The sequence below is a fragment of the Mus musculus genome, chromosome 11 (assembly GCF_000001635.26).
Source record: "Mus musculus strain C57BL/6J chromosome 11, GRCm38.p6 C57BL/6J".
NCBI lineage: Eukaryota > Metazoa > Chordata > Mammalia > Rodentia > Muridae > Mus > Mus musculus.
Window position 1 is genome coordinate 14,611,332 of NC_000077.6, and position 6,000 is coordinate 14,617,331.

Below are 6,000 nucleotides of genomic sequence, written 5' to 3' on the forward strand. Positions count from 1 at the left end.
GGCAAGACTTAGGTAATAGATTTAGAACTATATAAATAGGCAAAATCTCTTTGACACAAATTCTAATAGCACAGGAAATAATCTCCCAAATCAACAAATGACACTGCATAAAATTAAAATGTTTATGCACGGCAAGGAAAAATACCAGTAGAATGATCAAACAGAATGGGAGGGAATATTGGATAGAAATACCTCAAATAAGGAGGTGATATTTAGATTATGTAATGAGCTGAAATATGAAGTTATTAACAACATAAAACTGTGTCAGTTAATAAATGGACTATTTAAGTGAGCAACTAGTTCTTACAGGAAGATACACACAAAAACAATAAATATTTTTAAAATATTCAATGTTTTTGGTCATCAGGGAGATGCAAATTAAAACCACTCAGAAATTCCACGTGATTCTACTCAGAATGGCCAGGATGCTAAGAAGATGCGGATAAACTTCAACCATGATTTAGATGCACTGGAGTGTTACTTCTTAAAGTGTATGGTAGGTTTGTAGCAGAGCAAGGGAAAGATATATTCTTTACTGTACTCATTACAGCTCTAAAACCTTGGGTTTTACAGGTGAGGTTTGTAAGCAATTTGTATGTCTTTAGCTGAACAAAATGACTGAATTTTATGTACGCTTAACTTTTTGTTGAAGAAAAATAACTCTTACATAAATATATCTATTCATAGCTTCCCTTGAGTAAGTTCATATGCATATTCAAATACAGTATGATTTCTCACTTAGTGTTTTGCAGTTTTCCAGAAATGTTCAGGAAGCATGGATTTTTGTGTACGTGGAAACCAGTCCAGTACAATCTGATTAAGATGTTAAACAAAACACCCATGGAAGGAGTTACAGAAACAAAGTATGGAGCTGAGATGAAAGGATGGACCATGTAGAGACTGCCATATCCAGGGATCCACCCCATAATCAGCTTCCAAATGCTGACACCATTGCATACACTAGCAAGATTTTACTGAAAGGACCCAGATGTAGCTGTCTCTTGTGAGACTATGCCGGGGCCTAGCAAACACAGAAGTGGATGCTCACAGTCAGCTAATGGATGGATCACAGGGCTCCCAATGGAGGAGCTAGAGAAAGTACCCAAGGAGCTAAAGGGATCTTCAACCCTATAGGTGGAACAACATTATGAACTAACCAGTACCCCTGAGCTCTTGACTCTAGCTGCATATGTATCAAAAGATGGCCTAGTCGGCCATCACTGGAAAGAGAGGCCCATTGGACACGCAGACTTTGTGTGCCCCGGTACAGGGGAACGCCAGGGCCAAAGGGGGGGAGTGGGTGGGTAGGGGAGTGGGGGTGGGTGGGTAAGGGGGACTTTTGGTATAGCATTGGAAATGTAAATGAGCTAAATACCTAATAAAAAATGGAAAAAAAAATTATTCACTTTACAAAAAAAAAAAAGATGTTAAAGAAGTAGCAGAAATGTTTTCCTGTACACAGACTCACAGTTTGAAGTGCTGTCTGGAAGGTTCATTCATTCTGCACCATGTGACTTTCTCGCTAATCCTTTTCAGTTCCTCCCAAAAGACACATTTTCAAGTTGATTTCTAAGTATGCCCCCTTTCTGTTCTTTTTGGCCTTCACCACAGATATCAAGATGTGTATATATTTGACTTATACATGGAAGGTGCTATCACATTTTATTTTCCTTTGTCAATACAGAATAAAAATTCTGCGAAAGTAATGCTTTTATCAATTTTACAAGACATTATTTAGCATTACTTTTTATGATTCTTAGTTTTCTGATAAGATTTAGTCATGAATGATGTGGTCATACTTCAAGTAAAAATCCAATTTTGGTTTTATAGAAGTGGTCATTATCAACATCACCACTCTTCAGAAATATGAAAGCAAAAGCCTAGTTGCAAAGTCATTAAGACGACTCCACAGGGAGGCTGTAACTAGTATTCTTTTGTCCATCTAGTCCATTAGAACACCACTGAGTATCTTCCAGTTCTGTTTGCACACAATTACAAACTGCTTTCTAAGTAGCTCTAAGAAGCAGTCTAAGGATTATCATAATCTACCTCTCTGAACTTTTATCTCCTTTAAGACACTGCTTCTGTCTCTGTCTCTCTCTCACTCTCTCCTCTCTCTCTTTTCTCCCTCTCTGCAATTCTGATTTGATAGAACTTGTTGTTATAACCCAGGGTTTAATTACACTGTACCAGGTTCCAAAGTACTAGTATAAAAGCCATAAATCACCACATATGTTTTGTGTTTTAGATAAATATCTGTCAGAACTTTTGGTAATTATATCTAGAATCAAAGTGATGATGCATTAGGATATGACTATGCTAAACTGTTGAGGCAGATGCAAACTACATATGATGGTGTATGTTCTGCAAAGTATTCAAGGAGTGCATTCATATGTGGAAATCTACTTACATCAATCTGCTGCAGGATAAGAACTTTACTGTGACTCAGATTTAGAGGGTTCAATCCAAGTACCAAGGAGAATTCTATACTTCAGGCAGAACAATTAACATGTCATGCCCTGAGTCAGAGTCAAACAACACTGGTTGATCATTTCATTTGCCCTTCTGTCCCTCTATTGTATATGAGACACTGATGCCATCCATATTAAGGTTGGTTCTTTCTACCTTAGGTAATCCTTTATAGACATGTCTTCATAGATACATAGTGTATTTCACCAATCTCCTTGGTGATGATAACTCTTTTCAAGTTGACAGTGAAGGTCAGCCATTATATAGATATTTGTGAGGCCCTCTATGCAACTGTGACTTTCCAAAATTATTCAAACATTGCATGTTGGTAGGACAGGAGGCAATATAAGTATATGCAGTAAAATCCTGGCCTCTTGTAGGAAGTATTGAGGTGGAGGGGCTTTGACTCCAAACCCTAACATCTCTAAATTGTTAATGCAAACTAGTTAATACGAACAAATCACAAATAGTGGGAGTGTTCCTAAAGCTGTTGTCTGTTTTGGAATATGTCCCTTTATTGGATTACCTTGTCTGACCTCAATGGAAGAGGATGTGTCCAGTTCTGCAAAGACTTGATATGCCAGGGTTGCAGGACACCTGGGGGATTCCTCCACCCTCTCAGAGGAGAAAGGAAGAGAGACAGAAAAAGGGATTGTGTGATGTAGGGAGTCTAGGAGGGTGGGTAGAGTTAGGGATATAAAGTGTACTAAGGAAAGATATCTTATGGTTTCAATTGTTCTGTTACTGTAAAACGTTCATGAAATTGATACAGCATTAGACAATGGTATTTGGAGGAAACCATATCTGTGCCCCTGGTCCATGTGCAATCTCATTTGGTTGCAAAATCCACCATCCTTTATTGCTTTGAGGTAAAAGTTGTTTCATTCATTGATACACCAACTTGTTGACCTAAAATTTACTTGCCTCTTGCAATAGTGGAATGTTGTTGACTGTTTTTGGACATAACATCTTTCCTGAGAATATATTCCTGGAATCTAAATTTCCATTGCTCATACAAATAAAATAAACAATATCTAACTAAATATACAGTAATAAACAGTAAAAATAAACAGTATCTAACTACGAAGAGGGAGAAAGCTCTCTCTCTCTCTCTCTCTCTCTCTCTCTCTCTCTCCCCTTTTGAATTTCACTATCATGTTCATATCACACAAAGGTAATTAAACAATTATCTTGATGTTTCCTTGCTATTCCTGAAATTACATTTAATTTTTATGGAATTATGTGGGCTTCTGCAGCCAGTCTTTGTGGAAACACTATATTACTTATGAGGAACCAAACAGGTAATATCAGCAATGAAATAGCTTGCTGTTTTCTCTTTATCATTGAATAAAAACACTGTGATGTCTTGAAAATCAGTCTAAATTTTTCTGATTCTGAGCATATCAACAAAAAAAGATAAGTAGAAATGTTCCTTTGAAGATCTTATTGTTCTGACTCCATTCATAAGCAGTCAGCCCAGGCTTTCTCTAATCAGCCCAACACACTGTAAATAAGTTTAGCAAAATAGACACTGAGCCTTATGAAACATATGTCTTTAATGAGGCACAACAATTTAAAAAGCCATGTAAACTTAAAGGAAAATGCAAGTCTTGTGACATTCAGCACCTCCCTCTCCACATTTCAACAATGCTTCCATTATGCAACACTTTTGTTAGAAACATCCAGATAACAATTCTCTTTCTAACATAAGATAATTTCTACAAGTGGATTACAGTGTACAGAAAACATAAATGCAATGAGCTATATGGAGAAATTAGTTTCTTACCAAAACATTCCAACAACATTTTCAGACAATAAGAAGTTGATAAAGATAAATATCCATTTAGATGTGAGTTTTCTGGGATTCTTATTTAAAACTGTGTGCACCCTGTGCCTTGGGGGCTGGAGAGTGATAGATCCCATTCTCCCAACTATCTCAGTGAGGTTTCAGAGTAACAGATGATTTGCTCGCATAAGCTTGTGCAACACTATCAGGCCATGGTTATCATCTTGCTGGATTCCTTCCTCTGGCAAATGTCAGACCTAAGCATGAAAGTTTCTATGTAAGGGTAGCAATGATACATCCTGAAATGCTTTCCCTCTCTCCCCATTCCATAAAGAGTGAACCTGCACGTTCTGGAGGAAATGCAAGCAGCTGTGAAGGTGACAGACTCCTAGCATCTGTCTCTTCTGCTTCAGATGATCCCTGGGGCAGAAGTAAGACTGGGTAAATATGTGCTGGATTCTGGAATACATTTGAGATATAATATACACAGCCATCCATGAAATATCACAGGTCATTGCAATACACTCATTGTATTTTACATCTGGCATAGGTAAACATCCCACCCTTAATTATAGGTTTACCGACCAAATTGGCTGAACCATGGATTTTAAGAGTCTTTGAAGTGCACTGGTGGTATCTAGTATGGGGCATGCGTGTGTGCATTTGTGTGTGTGTGTGTGTATGCGTGTGTTGTGTGTGTATGTGTGTATGCGTGTGTTGTGTGTGTATGTGTGTATACATTTGGAAAGAAAAATATTGCTTGCCTGAAACCTCTAAGAAATCTCAGAAAACCTTGTTTTCTAGAAGCAGAGCTTCCTTTGTATTGAAAGGACACATTTTGAAAACACACTATGGTCTTCTTTTTATAACTTTTACTTTCTATATTCCAGTGGAAAAATATTTAAAACACAATTTTATGCAATGCGTAAGTCAGACATGCTGAAAGAAATGTGTGAGAAATATTTAAAAGTAGAATCTATGGTTATATCACAAGATTTATATGCCTGTTTTTTCATTAAAATTCTTCTTATTCATTTTATTATTAACACTTCAGCTCTTGGTCTGATGTAGTATGTATGCTGAAGCTCAGGCAGAAGAAACAAGCATGTTTTTCTTCAGTAGGAGTCTGTTATTAATATCATGACCCAGTCTTGTAAGATTTGAAGGCTTAGGAGAGGTAAAACCCTTCTTAATGCCCTTTATAGAGCTCTCTGCTTTCACATCAGTGTGGAGCAAATACTTGTTTTAGACCACCTAGTATATGACATTTTGTTATAGAAGAAATAGGACAATCATATTACTAAAATATCAGATGTGAAAAGGTCTATACTCATTTATGTGAAATGATAGTTATGGATTATATAGTTGAGCATTTATTTATGTGGCCAAGAACATTTGGGCATGTCCTATGCAGTGAATGGGGTTTCTAGTGAAATTCCTATCATTGCACCTGGGAAGGTAATAAAGGTCTTTTACAAATATTAATTTAGAAATGTTTCCATCTGACATTGGGTTTGGGGATCCCTTGTTCTCATAACTTTCCTGATGTTTCTATTCTGCCTCTAACAAAAAGGATAGTAAAAAGAGATGTATATTTATCTTCAGTATGATGAGAGAGAGAGAGGGAGAGAACTTGTACTCTTTTGATAAGTGACATTATAGCATTAATCCAGAGATGTCTTGGACAGATCATTATTTCTCACAACTTTTTACATCATTATTTCTCACAACTTTTTACAGTTTTT